The 18,424-nt window shown below is 47.6% G+C and overlaps 1 long non-coding RNA gene and 1 other non-coding gene across 2 annotated transcripts in view; both read left to right on the top strand.

Annotated features, from left to right (window-relative positions):
• Nucleotides 1-819: 819 nt before the first annotated feature.
• On the top strand, nucleotides 820-884 carry LOC142874704 (U7 small nuclear RNA). Its single transcript, XR_012922346.1, has one exon. It is a non-coding gene; the product is annotated as a U7 small nuclear RNA (small nuclear RNA).
• Nucleotides 885-959: 75 nt separating this feature from the next.
• Nucleotides 960-18,424, top strand: part of LOC105855697 (uncharacterized) — a 30,441-nt gene continuing 12,976 nt past the window's right edge. The window contains exon 1 of the long non-coding RNA XR_001146728.3: nucleotides 960-1,281. This is a non-coding gene — a long non-coding RNA (uncharacterized LOC105855697). The remainder of the gene's footprint in view (nucleotides 1,282-18,424) is intronic.

Raw genomic sequence — 18,424 nt, 5'->3', positions numbered from 1 at the left:
GCTCAGAGAGGTTGAGTGACTTGCCCAAGGTCACTCAGATAAACCATGGCACTGACCGTGGAACCCTGGTCTTTCTGACCCCACAGCCCAAGACTACCTTTCACGGTGCCAAGTGACACTGCCCACAGCCTCTTGCTCCACCAGAGTGGCCTGAGTGACTGTGGGATTCAGCCTGCCTGTGGGGCTCTGTTCTGTCCCTCGGTGGGTGTGAGGCCGTGTGGTCAGCACGATTCACGTGGGAAGGAGCCTGTGCCGGCCCGGGTGGGTGAGGGACACTTTCCACGGGACCAGGGCAAGTCGGGAGCTCAGCCTCTCCCGTCCCCCTGCCTTTCCTCCTGCAATTTGACTGTTACCGCAGGACCAGGGCAGAGGCTGTGCGCATGCGTCTGTGTTGGCCTGCAGTGACAGGCGATTGGGAAATACTTCCCAGCTGGACCCTGTGTGCTGCGATCTGGGCACCTCCTGAGCGTGAAGAGTCTATTGCTACCATCGCCAGTATGGGGGCCTCAGAGGAAAGCTCAAATCACAGTCACTCTAAGAAAATCACCCCATTAAAACAATGAGGAGCAAGCAGAGGAGAGGGGGGTGGAGGGGTGAGAAGAAACCAGATGATGTTTTTTCAAAACCAAGGATTCCTCCACAATTCCTTCCCAGGTTTCCAATCCCAGCTCCACAGGAACCGCCCACTGCCATCGCGGGGAAGTGACTGGGCCTTTCTCAAGCAACCTCTTCTATAAAAGGCTGTTAATACTCATTCCTGTGTGTGTTAGATTTATCACAGTGCCCAGCATACCTTAGCAGGTCAATAAACGTAACTCCCAAAGGGTAGACCTCTTTTAGAATTTGTCTAGGACGTTTTCCGGTTTTCACCGGAAGACACCCCACCAAAAAAAAAATGGTAGCTCCCTTCATTGCCCTTCTCCGTGGAAACAAGATCTAACAGGAAAGAAGTTCCGGAGGCTCAGAGAAGCCCTAAGGAGGGGTACGGTGGAGCCCAAAGGAGGTGGGTGAGCGGGCGGCGGCTGAGCCCTGCAGCCTTGGGGCGAGATGACGCCATGGGGTCCCCAGGCAGCAGCGACTGTGGGTGCAGCACTGAGCACTTCCAGCATCTCAACTTAGAAAGCTGTGGCCTTTTCTCTGAAAAGAAAAGACTGTGGCTGCTGGCGACCTTGGTTGCCTGCTGTGCTTCACAAGACAAGACGGAAGAGACACCCAGGGGACGTGAGGGGGCTCCAGAATGAGAAAGCGGCCCTGCACCAGCCCCAGCCCCTAGCATGGCAGGTAAGAGGGAGGGCTCTGCATTCCAGTCCCCACTCTCCTGTTGCCTGAGTGAGGACCTCTGTAACCTAAGGCAAGTCAGCTCCCAGCTCCGAGCCTCAGATATGTCACCTCTAAAATGGCTACGATGATAATCTGTACCTCAAAATGTCCCTGAAACAATTGTAGTGACAAAAATTATGTAAAGCACTTAGAGTGGGGCTTTTTACTTAGAAAACAACAAGTTGAAGGTTGTCATTATTGTCCTTCTTAATATTTTATCTTAAGGATTGCTAGAGAGCCCCTGTGAGGTTGCTTTTAGGCATTTAGGCTTTTAGCATGAACTCTTTTCATGCTCTTTGAAAAGTCTCTCTGAAATGCAAATCAAAACCACAATGAGACACCACCTAACCCCAGTGAGAATGGCCTGTATCAAGAAAACCCAAAACAACAAATGCTGGCAAGGATGTGGAGAGACAGGCACACTCTTACACTGCTGGTGGGACTGTAAATTAGTGCAACCTTTGCGGAAAAGAATTTGGAGATATCTCAAACAGCTAGAAATAGAAATACCGTTCGACCCAGCAATAGCATTATTGGGCATCTACCCAAAAGAGCAAAAGACATTCTATTACAAAGACATCTGCACCCGAATATTTATGGCAGCACAATTCACGATTGCACGGTCATGGAAACAACCCAAGTGCCCGTCAATTCACCAGTGGATAATTAAAATTTGGTATATGCTCACAATGGAATATTACTCAATTCTAAGAAACTACAGTGAGCTTGCACTGTTTATGCAATCCTGGATTAAGCTTAAACCCATTATCCAAAGTGAGGCGACACAAGATCTGGAAAATGGGCTCCACATCTACTCGCCATCAAATTGGTACTGACTGACTAAAACTATGGTGCTCAAATGGTGGTAGTGTATACCAGGGATTCAGGGGTATGGGGGGAATAAAAAGTAAAAGTAAAAAAAAAAAAAAAAAAGAAAAGTCTCTCTGACAGAACTTTGCATTGTTGCTCAAATTGAGTTAATGCTGCCAAATGACCAGGATGAGGTTAAATTCATTGCTGCACACTGGACCACTCTGAACCTCAGTTTCCTCATCTATAACCCTGGATGCTCTGGACACCGCAGGGTGATTGGGAGGATTCCATGAGGCAGGAAGTGGAAAGTGGCCAGCACCAGGCTTGGCGCAGAAGCAGGCTGCACAAATGGGAGTTCCCTTTCTTTTCCTGCTCTATTCCTGGGAAAGTGCAGAAATCCAGGTTAAGGACCCCCTGGGGCTTTGCTAGCCACCTGACCGGAGGAGGGCTGGCATAGAGAGCAGGAAGGGGGAGGTGTGGTGTGGAGCAGGTCAGCTTCTTTCTCCCCTGTGACCTGGCAATTTGGAAACAGGCTCCCTATCTGCCGTGCCATTCCCCTGCCTGTCCGGCTCACTGTGGCCCTTCCCAGAACAATGGCAGGATACAGGCCTGTGCTTACGAGCAACGGCACACAGAACTCCGAGCCAGGTTGGGCTGGACTGGGCCGAACAGAACTTGTCCTGGGCACACAGAGGGCCAGCAGTCTCAGCATCCAATACAGGAGGCCCCAGTGCAACCCGGGAAGTCTCACCTACCTCCCTGCCAGGGAGAACCAAGAGTTAAGACTAAGGAGGTTGGGAGCCCTTGGAGGCCTGGCAGAGGGATAAGAGAGGGACTCAAGGATCCCTGGAACATTGATTCGAGGGGCTCCACACTTGCAGATTTCCCTCCCTCTCCCCATGAGCTCCAGCTGCTGTTTGGATTCCTGGTGTCCTCAGTAGGTCTTTGCCAGACTCAAAACTGTCCCCGATGATAATGTAATAAGCTGATTTTTTTTTTTACTGGCCTATGCCAAATATAGTGGATTCTTGTTATGTGTGGATTCCATATCTGCAAATTTGCTTACTTGCTGAAATCTATTTGTAACCTCAATATCAACACTTACAGTGTTTTGGCACTTTGATAGTCAATCACTGACGAGAATAGAGTGGCAAGAAATTTGAGTTGCCCGACACTTGCATTCCCAGTTGAGGTTGAACAAGGCAATGTTCTGCCTTCTTGGTTCAGCTTTCATACTGTAAACAAGTGTCCTTTCTGTGGTCTGTTTTAGTGCCATGGTTTTCACATTTTTGTGCTTTTTGTTGGTGATTTTTGCCATTAAAAATGGCCCCCAGACGTAGAGCAAAAGTGCTATCTGGTGTTTTTAAGCTCAAGATGAGTGTGATGTGTCTTACAGAGAAAATAGATTCCTTAGATAAACTTCATTCAAGCATGACTTACAGTGTTGCTGGACATGAATTCAATGTTAATGAATCTACATATCATCTGTGTGGATTATCCCCATATTACAGAGGAGGAAATTGAGTCACAGAAAGGTAAACATAGGCAAGGCAGTATTTGGTCTACCTGAATCTGAGCTTCTGCTCTTCCCCAGTCTGCCTTGCCTCTAAGAGTCTAAGAAGTTTCCTCTCCAACGGCCAACATGCAATGGAGTGCTATCAGGGGCTGGGGCACTGGAGACCAGCACCAGCTCTAAGATTCCACCTTGTAGGCCGCTGCAGATGCACTCATCTTGAAAAGCAGGCATCCCTGCAGCTTTATAAACCTTAACGTCCACTAGATTCTTCTGGAAGCAGATTCCTGCACTGCTTAATTAAGGGAATCCATATTAGTAACCTATTGCTCTGTAACAAATTATTACAAAACTGACAGCTTAAAACAGCACACATTTATCTCACAGTTTCCATGGGTCAGGGGTCCAGGTGTGACTTGGCTCTGTTCAGGGTCTCACAAGGTGTCAACCAGGCTGTGTTCTCATCTGGAGGCTCAACTGGAGAAGAGTTTGCTTCCAAGCTCATCCACGTTGTTGGCAGAATTTGTTTCCTTGCAAATGCATGACTGAGGGCCACAGCTTTCGTTGGCTATTTGCTGGATGCCAACAGCAGGTCCCAGAGACCTGCACAGGTCCTTGCCACAAGGCACTTTCCATAAGCAGTTCACAACGTAGCAGTTTGCTTCTTCAAGGCCAGCAGGAGAATCTCTCTCTCCAGCCTGCTACAAGTCATACAGAATGCAACATAACCATGGGAGTGACAGCCCTTCACCTTTGACCTATGATGGATGGATTTGTTATTGTATTTCCACCACCATCATCGTTTGTAATTAATATTATTATTCACCATATTTATGCTAAATTTGATCTCCTGAAATACAGTTTTAAGATCCCATATACTTTTTGCATAAAACCCTCCTTAGTTCCCAAGGCCTGTGGAACAAAATGCAAATTCTCTAGCTTGGCTTGCAGGCCCCTGTTGTCTTCCTGGCCTCATCTTCGCCTACTCCTAGCTCTCTCCAATGATGTCAAGTGTTGACATCTCCTTTCAGCACGGGCAGCCCCTCTGCCTGGCCTGCCCTTTGCTTTCCTCTTGGTCAAGGTCACATGCATGTCTTTGCAAACCCATTGGGAAGGTGACCTTGACTCTCCCAGGGCCCGCTCAGCCCCTCCCCTCTGGGCCCCTACAGCTCTGTGTGTGCTTCTTTATACATCTGGCCACGCTGCACTGCGTAATTTCATCAAGCAGTGAGTTTCAATTCACCTCTGAATTCCAGGACTTGGCACGAATGAAGTCACAATAAATCCTGCTAAATAAATAAATATATAATCAATATTATTAATAGCAACTTTTATGGCACCTTAAGGTTCACAAAGTGTACTAAGCTGATGTGGACAAGTCTGGAGTGAAGATGTTGGGCAAAAGACAGAGAGAACCAGCTGGGTGGCCCTGGCAGGCCTGGGACGGTTCTTTCGGAACGGGATGTCCTCTTCTCGCAGACTGACAGGCTCCGGAAAGAAGCCCGGGCTCGGCTGCACCCAGGAGCCCCTGGCTCAGCACTTCCCGAATTCGCTACCGCTATTCTCGGCAGTCCTCTTCCCCAAAGGCTGCTTCCATATTTTCAGGTCTTTGAATGTTGCAGCCAAACCACTGCTGTACTTCCGAAAGCAGAACCAAAACACACCACCGGCCGCCACTCCTCGCTGACTTCCCGCTCCTGGGGCTCCAATCCCGGCCTCCTCCCGTCATCTCCTCTGCAGTCCCTCACCTGGAAGCCACATCCACGCTTGGCGCCCTGGCCCTGCATGCTGCCCTGCCCCCTCCACCCGCTGGTCTCCCTCGGGGATCCCTCCTCCAGCCCGGCCGAGACCTCTGCCACCCCAGAAACCCCACTCCTCCCCTCTCTCCTCTGGAACCACTTCCCCATTCGAATGCTTCAGGTCCCTCCTCCCTTTATTCTGGGGGAAGCCTGTTCCAAGAGCCCAGTTGTGACTTTCTGGGGTTAAAGGCCAGGATTAAAGATAAGTAAGAGTTACCATTTCTGTCACCATAGTAGCCTAGGCAGGAAGGAGCCTCAAAGGCAGTGGGGCCTGACCCAGCAAAGGGACCGTCAAAAATGGCCTTAACCACCCTGGTCCCCAGGCTAGGTGGTCAGGAAAAGCCAGGGCCCACCACAGGGATTTAAGAATGAGTTTTCTTTCATATGAAATTTAAGGGATGCTAAATATGGCCATTTTAGAGGCGATTGCTCTTCATTTTGAATCTAAGTAAAATCCACAAGCAGAATTCACAAAAGCAGGACTGGCTGAGGGCAAGGGATGGATGAGCTCACATTTGAACCCCAGCTGTGTAGCCCAGGACAAGCCATATGAGACCCCAAGAAGCCAAGTTTCACCTATAAGATGAGAAGGAGAAGGTTCTCCACTTGGAACAGGTACAAGACTCAAATGAGATAATATTCAAAGTGACTAGCACAGCATAGACTCCATGGAAGTCTCGCCAAACAAAGCTAATTACCTTCTCCCTTAAAATTGTTGCTCTTCCCTTCCGTGGGGGCCCCTGGGAGGTTGTCAGGCTCTAGCTCTGCCCTACCTGGAATGCGTTTGGTAGCTGCAGGGCACTGCTGTCACTGGCCTTGCGGCAGGCCTGCTGCCAGTCCAGCCGGGGTGGTGGTGAGTGGCCCTGAGCCAGCGTCCTCAGCAACTTCAGGAGCTGCTGAGAAGAGATTACTTTGATGTCATGCCAAGGGAAGACGTGTTGCAATTATCTAGATTATTCAAGGCCCCCACAAGATTCAGACGACTGCAGGTTGCTTGCAGAGAATTTTAAATCTCCTGCCTATGGCTCTACATCACACCAACTGGATTTTCAGTTCTCCACCAGGTCCTGCTGCTTCACACCTCAGTGCCTTTGCACGTGCTTGAGTCTGCTTAGAATTCTCTTCCTTCCTCTCTGCCACTGCCCAGACAGTTCCACCTCACGCTTCAGGTCTCAGCCCCATAGCCCCTGCTCCAGGAAGCCATCCCTGATGCTTCCTCCGCAGTCTTCTTTACACATGGCATTTTTGACTGCTATAATCATCCATTTGTGTGCCTTGGTCCCCAACAAAAAGGAGAACTAATTGCGAGCAGATACTGAGCTTTGTGGACATGCGTGCCTGGTGTTCACACAATGCTCGCCACAGAAAGGTGCCTAACACGTGTTTGTCGAAACTCATTTCTACAACGATTGAGTGGTAGTGGAAATAACCAAAGCTTGGACATCTAAAAGACCTCTTTTTGAATTCTATCTATGTAACTAAATAGCTGTCGTGTTGGTTTGAGTTTTATAGCTTCTCTGCCCCTTAGTTTCCACTTCATAAAATGTAACGATGAGACGAATCTCAGAGAATTGTTTTGAGGACACACACACCAGTGGGGCCAGGTTTCCACTGTTAGAGAGACATGGAGAATGGAGCCGTTTACACCAACACTCCAGGTCAAAGCAAGATGGCTCATCTCCTACCTTAAAGCGATACAAGTGAATCTACCATTTGATCCAGCAATCCCATTATGGGCATCTACCCAAAAGATCCAGTGACACTCTACAAAAAAGACACCTGCACTCGAATGTTTATAGCAGCACAATTCATAATTGCAAGGCTGTGGAAACAGCCCAAGTGCCCATCAATCCAAGAATGGATTAATAAAATGTGGTATATGTATACCATGGAGTACTATTCAGCTCTAAGAAACAACGGCGATATAGCACATCTTATATTTTCTTGGTTAGAGCTGGAATCCATACTACTAAGTGAAGTATCCCAAGAATGGAAAAACAAGCACCAGATATATTCTCCAGCAAACTGGTATCAACTGAGCAGCACCTAAGTGGACACATACGTACTACAGTAATAGGGTATTAGGCAGGTGGTATTGGGCAGGTGGGAGGGGGAGGGGGGCAGGTACATACATACACAATGAGTGAGATGTGCACCATCTGTGGGGATGGTCAAGCTGGAAACTCAGACTTGTGGGGGGATAGGGAGAAAGGGCATTTATTGAAACCTTAAAATCTATATCCCCATAATATGCCAAAATAAAAAAAAAAAAAGATGGCTCATCTCCACCTTGGGTGTTGACCTTGACATCTGGGTCTCAGTCTTCTTCTATAGCCAGGCCCCGAGTCCTGGGAGCAGTCAGCTCAGCAGGCAGATGAGGAAACAGGGGGCTTCTTCCTGGCTTGGCCTCCAGGACAGAAAACAGGAGGATTCCTGGCCAATGTCAGAGCCCTCCATACGGACCTCACCAGACCCTACCTCCCTGTACAGCATCCACAATGACACTGAAGGGGAAACTTCCAGCGGGTCCTCTGTTATGCCAGAATGGATAGAGTCCCTGACCCCTAGGTTCAGATCCTGGCTGTCATGTTGAAAACAGAAGGATAGCTGGCAACCTCGAAACAGGATGGTTTTCCCAGAGCACAAGCCAGCGTTTCAGACAAGGATACTTCTCCTGTCTTTAAAAAGATTTGCACAACAGGTTGCATGTTAGTTAGATAGACTGGGTTATGCTGCAGTAACAAAAAAACCCCAAAATCTTTTAGAACCCCAAAAATCTAAGGGGCTTAAAACCATGAAGGTTTTTAGCTCGCAGACTGGATTTTATGGGTCCTGAATACCCTCCAGGGCAGCTGTTCTCTGTGCAACGGCTCAGAGAGGCAACTTCACATCAGCGCACGCTTCCGCGACAGTGTGGCCGGGGAAGAACAGGCGCTGAGTCCCACATCAGCCGTCACGCGCTCCCCTGGACATCTACGTGGGTGTCAACTTTATGTCTGTTTGTCCTCTAGACTGTCAGCTCCTTCAGAAATAGAGCCGTGCCTCTTATTCCCACTGCTGTGTGTCTGCTGCATTGGCGACACTCAATACGTATGTTTCATAAATGAGTAAAAGAATAAATACATTTATCCTGTGCTCCTCAACTAGCACCCTGACTTGGACCCACAGTAATCTGTGGACGGCTCTGGGCTGGGTGATGGGGACCAAACTGGGAACAAGACTTGGCCTCTCCCCTCAGTGAGCTCACAGTCTGAAGGGGGAAACCGATGTATTAATACAGAGAAAACCCAATGCAATCCGACATAACAAGCGTCATCATTGAAATCCATGAAACCTGCTACAGGAGCAAGTTAACAGAAAACTAATCTCAGGAAATCCTGAAAGGATTTAATGAGGAAGGGATGCTTGAGCTGGCTTTTATTTATTTATGTATGTATGTATTTATTTATTGAGATAGAGTCTCACTTTGTTGCCCAGGCTAGAGGGAGTGCTGTGGCATCAGCCTAGCTCACAGCAACCTCAAACTCCAGGGCTCAAACAATCTTACTGCCTCAGCCTCCCGAGTAGCTGGGACTACAGGCATGCACCACCATGCCCGGCTAATTTTTTCTATATGTATTAGTTGGCCAATTAATTTCTTTCTATTTATAGTAGAGACGGGGTCTCGCTCTTGCTCAGGCTGGTTTCAAACTCCTGACCTCCAGCAAACTGCCCACCTCGGCCTCCCAGAGTGCTAGGATTACAGGCGTGAGCCACTGCGCCTGGCCTTGAGCTGTCATTTAAAAGATTCGTTTTGCCAGGTGGAAGGAATGGGAAGAGCAACGTCAAGGGCAATAGCGTGAAAGAAGGTGTGGATGTTGGGACGATGCTGGCAGATCCGGGGAACAGAGGGCTTCGTTTCCTGTGTCGCTGAGCGGCTGGGATGAGGCGGGGATGGTGAAGGTATGGATGGAGAGAGAAGCAGGACGATATCACGGAGGACCATCAGGGACCGTGTTTGCCAGACTAAAGAGCTTGGGTTTTATTCCACAGGAAATGAGAGCTGTTGTCAGTTCTACATGACGAGAGAGACGTGACTGAATATTAGATCTGTGAGAGCACCCTGGGTGCAGGACAGTGTGTTGACATGAGAGCACCTGGAGCCCAGGGACCAATAAAAATGCCTTTGCAGGAGACGGAGCCTCCCCACTCTCTCCACAAGAGGCCCTTGGCCCTGGCTCTGCAGCAAGAGTGTGCTCTGATGTTTGCAGATGTGTCTTATTTGTGTGTGTACATGAGGACACAAATGCATATTACAGGGTGTTTAAAGCACTTTGATACTGGTTTGTGTGCAAAACCTCCCCAAGCAAACAATAGATAAGACTGAGCTTGTTCAGAGTTCAGAATCGAAATCATAGGTGACAACTGTCACTTTTTCTACAGAGGGCTAGAAGCGTTGGAGTCCATGACTTATAAAACCCAGTGTCTGTGTTAACAGGGCCTGGCCTACAGATCACTTAAAGACATCAAAACTGTCTATTTCTGCGAGAAAATACGCTGTGAGAGTCTTGTCTCATCTTGTCAATGTCAAAATGAGATGACCTCATAAGTTCCTCCCTGCTCTGGTGTCCATAAAACTCAGATGTAGAGGGGCTAAGTGATACATCCAAGGTTGCACATCAGGGCCATTAGAATCCCGAGACAGCAAAGTCTGGTACAAAAACACTCAAAGTGGGTTGGTTTTTCTCTTTGCTTGTTTTCTCATCACACGCCATGTCTCAGAAATCCATGTATGGGCACCATATTGATTATTTTTGTAGCAGTGAGTAAAAATAAGCAGTTAACTATTTAGAAATAAGATTATTTTTCAAATCATTAATAAAAAGTTTTTTCAATCATTTTCAAGAATTAATTCAATGACTTTATTTACACAGAAGCAAAATATACAACCATTATTATAAGTCTTGTGCTTATCAATGCTCAGTCTAAGTTGGTGAAAACATGGGTGTTTTCACACTGAATGGGTTTGGAGAGAACTGATCATAAGAACCTGGAGGACCCCTCAGTGCTGACTCCAGATTACATCAGAGAGAGCTGCTTTCAGCTATAGCCTTAGTCTGCTCATGAAAGAAAGTTTTCCATACAACCAGATGCTGCTAAACATGGTCTAGGGTTTGGCCACAGGATTCAATAGACATGTCAACTTATTATCAAGAACTTTTTCTGAGTAGTCATAGTAGTCATAGTTAGCTTCATTTTTCTTACAAATGAGTCAGGCTGAACACAGAAGGTACTTGAAAATTGTACCCACCCTCCAAAGCCCATTCCAAGTACATTGTAGAAGTTTAGGGTAGTCTGAGCTCTGATCAAGATCTGAAGATTTCTTTCAGAGTGTTTAATTTCATTCATTCATAAGTATCAGTCAAAATTCCCCCGAGAAACAAAATCAATGGGCATCTAGCCATTCATCTATCTATATATTGATCTATCTATCCGTTCATCTATCTATATCTGTGTGTATATGCACATGTATATATCTATATATACACACATACATTTGTATGCATGTATGTGTGTTGGTGTTTTTGCATATATGAATTGACTCATGTATTAATAATTGTGGGGCTATCAGATATGAAATTGATAGGCCAAGCCAGCAGGTTGGAAACTCAGGCAAGAGCTGACGCTGCAGTCTTGAGTCAGAATTTCACCTTCTCCAGGAAAACTCAGTTTTTGCTCTTAGGGCCTCCAGTTGATTGGACAAGGCCCAGTACTCTTCTTTACTGAGTCATTCGATTATGGGTGTTAACCACCTCTAGAAAATACCTTGTCAGCAATGTCTAGATTAGTGTTCACATAAAATAACTAAGTACAAAAAAGTAACTAAGTTGACCCAAAAAGTAACCATTACACCAAGTTTCTGCCATTATTTAGAATCTGTGATTCCACTAGATTTGGGGCAATTTAGCAACAAGAGGACAGCACTTTTCCTGTTGACATAAGCTCAATACATCTATCCAAATCAGTCACGATTCTGGTTTTTTCCTTGTAATTTTGAGTTTAGTGTACCCGGATGTCTTGTCACATCAATTAGGAAGCACAAACTTGTGAGTCATGGAGCGTCTGGCAGGCTGAATATTCAAGTCCCCTGAACAGGATTTTATGATCCAGCCACCAGATTGCCCTAAAATAAACCCAATCACCATGTTCTGCCTCACCTTATTGCAAATACTCCATGGCCTGGGGATGACTCAGCGTTCAAGAATGAAGAAAATAGTCAGAATCCCAATCACTTCCTCTATCACATTTTCAGAGCGCCTGACTTACAAAACAGAAACTCTCCTGATGAATAAGGCAGTGGACACTGAACCCAGCAACCTTCTTTTTGGACATGAACAAATGATTATAACATTCTTTCCTTTAGAAGTCCATCTGGATCAAGGGAACTCACTTTTTCTGCATTTAACTTGCATGTCTCAGATGCCACGTTGGCAGGTAGACACAACTGCTATTTGTTGTGTGCTAGCAAATTGTATGCAATTCTCAAACACAACATGAAAAGGGTAACAAATAGCTAGTTCTAAGGAAAATATGGAGCAACCATCAAACGCTGCTGCTAAAAATAAAAATTGATACCACCACTCTGAAAACCTGCGTGGTAATATCTGCAAAACCTAAAAACACTTTATCCCCCACCAATTCCTCTCTGGGGTATGTATCCAATAGAAATACAACATACAAAAATGTTCATAGCAGTGCTATTCATAATGGCCCAAAGTTGGAAACAACTCAAATGTCTATCAACAGTGGAATAGATAAATAAATACAGTCACACATTGGAAGACAGTGATGAGAATGATGATCTGCAGCTACATGTGACATTAGAGGAGAATTGCATAAGCATAATACTGAGCCAAAGAAGCCAGACACGCGCGCGCGCGCGCACACACACACACACACACACACACACAAATATTGTAAAATTCCATCCATAGAAAGTATAAAAACAGGCAGAACCAATCTATAGCATAAGGATCTGGCACATGGTTGCCGTAGGAGAGGAGGGTACACAGTGACTTGTCAGCATCAGCAGGGCTTCTGCAGTGACTGATCTGTTCCCTTATCTATCACTGCCAAATAAATTACCCTAAAACTTAAAATAACAACCATTTCATTATATATCTCATAATTTTGTTGGTCAGGAATTTGGACCATTCTTTTGCTCCCTGTGGTTTTGATGGTTTTGAGGGAGGTCACTCAGTGGTCTTCCACTGGCAAATGGGCCAGTTTGCAGGGTCCCAGAAAGGTCTCCTCACAAGTTCCATGCTCTGGCATGGATCACAGATGTCTGGGCTCCACTGGAACTGTCAATGGACATGTGGCCTCTCCAGCACGGCGGACTCAGGGTGGTTCTGAGCTCCCAGAGAGAGTTTCCAAGAGACCCAAGTAGAAGCCACAAGGATTCTTATTAACTAAACCTAGCATCATTTCCACTTCATTGTGTTGATCAAAGAAGTCACTAGAGCCAGTCCCAATTCAAGGGGAGGAGAGAAAGAGACCTGGCTTCCCCAGGGGAAAGGTATGAACGCAGGGGGAGGGAACGAATTGATGGCGGCCATCTTGGAGACAAGCCACGGTGGGTAACGTTCAGTTTCTTGACTCGGGTGTTGATGACAGGCTCTATTTAGTCTGTAAACATTTATCCAGCTGTGTAATTATGATATGTGCCCTTTTCTGCATGTATATAATTTTAATAAAAAGTAGAAATTTAAGGCCGGGCGTGGTGGCTCACGCCTGTAATCCTAGCACTTTGGGAGGCCGAGACGGGCGGATTGCTCGAGGTCAGGAGTTCGAAACCAGCCTAAGCAAGAGCGAGACCCCGTCTCTACTATAAATAGAAAGAAATTAATTGGCCAACTAATATATATAGAAAAAATTAGCCGGGCATGGTGGCGCATGCCTGTAGTCCCAGCTACTCGGGAGGCTGAGGCAGTAGGATTGCTTGAGCCTAGGAGTTTGAGGTTGCTGTGAGCTAGGCTGACGCCACGGCACTCACTCTAGCCTGGGCAACAAAGTGAGACTCTGTCTCAAAAAAAAAAAAAAAAAAGTAGAAATTTAAAAAGAATCAGAAAGACCCTCGTTGGAACAGGCGGGTCCCCTTCGGGCCCTGCCGTGGCGTGATGGAGACTCCTGCTTCACTGGAGTCACAGGACTCCTTCCCAGCCCTGTTATCTTGGGCCCGCTTTCCCCCCCGAGGGCCTCAGTTTCGATGAGGAAGGAAGGCAACATTTCCTGGGATTACCACGAGGGAGAATGAGACAACCAACTTAGGGGAAGACTTCCGGCATTTCCTGGATGCTCCGTAAATGAGTTCCGATTCATTCCAAGCCCTGAACACGGCCTCAGCCCCCCGCCTCCCAGCTGCCAAGGAAGTTTGCGGCTAAGACTTCCTACAAGCCCTGCCAGGAGTCCAGAGGGAACTTGTCTTCCTGCCCCCCTGCTCACCTTGCGAGCAGAGAAAGGGTGCATTCTCAGGCACCTGTGCCCTACAGGGAGGGCCTCGGTCAGAAGCTGATGAAAACACTCTGCAAGTGCCAGAGCAAGACCAAAGTCCCCAAGTGGAGTGACAAGTGAATCACCTCGACTAATGCTTAGTCACTGCAAGGTACTTTCCACACAGACACATGGAGATGGTTACCAGAGAAATGTCTGCTGGCCGCTCTCACATCAGCTCAAAGAAAATGTTGTTGTAACCTTTACTTTGGAGGGGGAAAAAATAGCATCACTTTCCCTTTTCCTTTCCTTTTCTCTTTTGGAGAGAGATTTGTTGGCAAAATTGTCCAAGTGGTTGTTTTTGTTTACCCTGGAGAAAGTTTCCAGATAGCTCTGAATCCAGAGCCTTGTGTATGTGGCAGGCCCTTCAAGTCCTAAGCACTTAAATGTCTAAGTGTGTAAACAACCCCCTTAGAGGAGACTGACACGGGCCGTCCAGATCACGGAGCCTCCCATCAAGCTCTGGGATCCCCAGCAGCGTCCTCCAGGCTCTGATAAGTCAGGGAGCCCCTGGGTCTATACTGTCAGCATAGCCTGGGGCATGAGATTGCAACTTCCTGAGCCCCCTACTTCCTCATTTATAAGAAGGAGGCTTAATAATGCTTACCCACAAGGTGGTTGTTAGAATTAAGGGAGGTGATGTGCAGAAGCACCCCCAACAATCCTTGGCACTCATATAGTAATTGATTAGTTAAAATTAATCTCTCCCTGCCTCTCTCCTGATCCAGCCTTCATTACTTGCCTTGCTGCCTGTCTCGTTAAACTCCCTCTCTTCCTCCTATCCAAACTCACTTAGTCAACCCTTATTCTCTCCTCCCCACTCTGCCCTCTGCAAATTTTCTTTCCCCCCTTCCTTTTTTTTTTTAGCCTTGTTTTCAAGCCTCATGCCCCCCCCCCCCCTCGCAGCCATCTCTCTGGCTGGTACGGCTTTGGCATGGAGCTATTGAAAGCTGGCCAGATTCTGGTCAAAAACACTGCGATTCTTGGCCAGACTTTCTCTCCTTACAAACGAGGGTGATGTTTCAGGCATGGGAAGTCTTCCCATCCATTTAGGCCCCAGGGAAAAAAATAGCAACGCCTCAGTGTGTGGCCTTAGGTGGATGGCGAAGTGGGGCTCTGGGTATTGACAGAAATAAATCTGGTGTTTCTGAAAATTGTGAAACATGCGCAGTGATGTGTCATCCCAGCAAAAGTGAGTCAGCCCCCAGGCCTGAGCCCAAATCTGGCTGCATTCACTTTCTAAATAGAAAGTGTATTCCTGGCCGGCCTAATTTAGCAAAGTGGCGGTCAATGAGAGTAGAAGAAAGACAGGCAGAGGAGACATCCAGACCTACACTTTGCAAGAAGGTTACTAGGAAAATCTGTTTCGATGTGTTCTCTCTCTCTCTCTCTCTATATATATATATATATTTTTTTTTTCTTTTTAATTATTTTTAGAGATGGAGTCTTGCTCTTGCTCAGGCTGGTCTCGAACTCCTGAGCTCAAGTGATCCACCTCAGCCTCCCAAAGTACTAGGATTACAGGCATGAGCCACCACGCCCAGCCTGTTTCCAAAAAAAAAAAAAAAAAAAAAAACATTTATTTTCCTTTCTTTCCTTTTCTCTGTATCCTGATGTCTGTGCCAAGCTTTTTCTTCTATTGTTATTGTAGCCTGAACTTCTAGAATGGCCTTCAAAAAGAGGACCACAGCAAAGGACCACATCAAGGCAGCCTGGAATAATTGGATGCCAAAACCTTTGGAGTAAGACAGGCCTAAATTCAAGTCCTGGTCTCACCTCCGATTAGCTGTGTGTGTGTGTGTGTGTGTGTGTCCTTGAGAAAATTTCTAACCTCTCTGGAGTTGTTTAGTGTCACATCAACCAAATGGGAGAAAGCCTGCCTCTTTCCCAGCGAACAGAAAAGAAGGCAACAGAGCAGTGGTGAGTCCACAGCAGGTGCTCATTTTATCTAAGGAACATTTCTCTTTCCCAGAAAGGGGAGTCTCTGGAAGTCCCACGCCTCTTCCTTCCCCGGTTCTCTGTGCACGTGGGGCTGCCCCTCTAGAGGGTGTGGGCACCCAGCCTCTGTGACCAGCAGAACAGCAGCAGCTGCTGCAGCCACCTTTGCCTTTTCCACTCCAGACACAGAATTTGGATGAGAGAAGCACCGCCCGGCCCAGGGCCTCCTGCGCCAGCTTCACGGGCAGGCCGGGCTCCCCAGCAGCCCTGTCAAGCACAGATGCTGGGGTCACGTGGCCGCCACCGTGCCAGAGGAAGTGATGCAACCAACCTCTGGCTTTGGGTCAGCCTGGAGGAAAGTGTCCTGTTACAACGTGGGCGTGGCTGGCTTCAGAGGCTCCAGGCCCTCACCCTGTCCCAAACCCACAGCAGAGGGGCAAGTGGGAGACCTATCTTCGTGCACACACTGCCTGCTGTTCGCCCTGTTTTGTGCACCGCCATCTGGGGCCTACGAGGCGCCCAGCCAGGCAAGTCCTGCCAGGCCCTTGGCCTCTCCCTTCCCCCTGCTCCGGCTCACAAGTTGCCCTCACTACAAACACCTGTTTCCTTTCCCCCCGGGCCCTGTGGGGTCTATTGACTTCATGTGCATAGCAGGGATATAATTGAATTCAATTATAATAACTACATCCATTAAAAACCTATGTAATGTTCATTAGGCAGCCTAGGTAATATGCAATTAATGGCATTACCATATGAATTGTGCATCGGGTCACTAATATGCAGATTATGTATAATGTTCAATATGCCAGAAAAACACAGCACTCACAGCTTGCAGGCCTGTCCCAGTTATAGACGCTTTTGATCTCATACAAATGCCTTTTATGGAAGAGCCTTTCCGTTCATTGAAACATTTGCTTTTTGGTGACTGTTGGAGAGAAAGGACTCTGGCTGGTGCTGGTGTGCTGGTGAACTTGAGAAGACTGTATCGGAGCTTCCACTGGAGAAGGGCCATGACCTTGAGGGCAGAATTCAGATTTCCAAGTTCTGACCTAGTCTTTGCTGAGTCTTTTTCTGCCAATCACTGCCACCTCCAATGGGATGTCTGTCATCTGGGAAATGAGCGTAATAGCCTGGATGCTGGCTATGTCACCCGCACATTAAGTAGATTATCTCATTAGGGAGACTCGCATGCTTTGGACACGCAGAATAGCAATAACATTGAGCGTCACTGCTACGAAGCTCCCAGTAGAAACATCTCCACTAAGGACAAGAACCTGCTCCAACTCACCCAGCCTGCCCTGGACATGGGCAGGTTTGTCCGATTGCCCTCAACCCTGATGACAGGGCTGCCCTTTAAGTGAGGTTCTCCCGTAGTTTCTCCTCAAAGGATGTTACTGGTGTTGCCTGATGTCTGGAATTACCATGTCCATTTTACAGAGTTTGGAAACTGAGGCTCTGGTGAATGAAGTGAGTTACCCAAGGTCATCTCAGAGAGCCTCCTTAACATGAAGGAGTTGACAGAAGATGGACAGAAAGGTGAGCACCCCAACGCCTCGTAACCCACCTTGACCGCACACAGCCTTCCTCACCTCCTCGGCTAACATGAGCGAAGTCCTGAGTACTCACGCCCACCTTGTTCTTCCCATCTACTGCTGCCTTTCATGAAAGCCCCGGTGATCCCGCCCCGAACCAGCTGCCCGGCCACACTCTGCTCGCCACACAACACTCACGTGAGCACCAGCCCCAGACCAGACGCCGTGCTGGTCCCTGGGCTGAAAGCATGAGCAAGTCGAGGCCCTGCTTTCAGGCAGTGACACCGTCAGCTCAGGCCTTGAACCCCTGTTCCTGAAATATGACCACCTGCTGGGTGCTTTGCCTCGAATTTCACATCCTTCCAGTCCAGTCTTCTCACGGCCACCAGAACGTGCTTCCTAAAATGCAGAGCTGGCCCTGTACTCGATCCCCTGCTTGAATCCCTTTGTGGGCCCCCGTCACCTACAAAACAAAGTGGAAGCCTTCAGTGTCCTGTTCTCCAGCACCTGCCACATGCACCAAAATCACCGGACGTCCCACCCACAGATTGTCCTCATTCCTGCAGTGTGACTTGCAGCTCCTCCCAGTAAGAAGGGAGCTTATTTCTCTGCCCCTTGATTGCCAGTTGGGTGTGAAACTGTCTTTGGCCAGTGGGATGTTATCAAATGTGAAGCAGGCAAGGCTTGAGAAGCCTCTTCCGCTACCATGGTTATAAGCCCCAGCTAGACTCCTTGAGGATCAGGCCCACGGGGAAAGAGGTCCTTGCTGAGGCCCCACATATGTAGGTAACACCGTCCTCTCCCACTCAGCAACAGCTAAGCTGGCTCAGATCAGAAGTATCACTCAGTCAACACACAAAATCATTTTTAAAAGTGATAACTGTTGGTTGTTTAAGTCACTAAGTTTTGAGCTTGTTTGTTGTACAGCAAAAGCTAACCAATACAAGCTCACGAATGCACATGCTCTTTTGTGCTAC

This window comes from Microcebus murinus, chromosome 12, assembly GCF_040939455.1.
Source record: "Microcebus murinus isolate Inina chromosome 12, M.murinus_Inina_mat1.0, whole genome shotgun sequence".
NCBI classification, from domain to species: Eukaryota; Metazoa; Chordata; class Mammalia; order Primates; family Cheirogaleidae; genus Microcebus; species Microcebus murinus.
The sequence above is the reverse complement of the archived record's forward strand: the minus strand, read 5'-3'. Positions and strand labels throughout refer to the sequence as shown.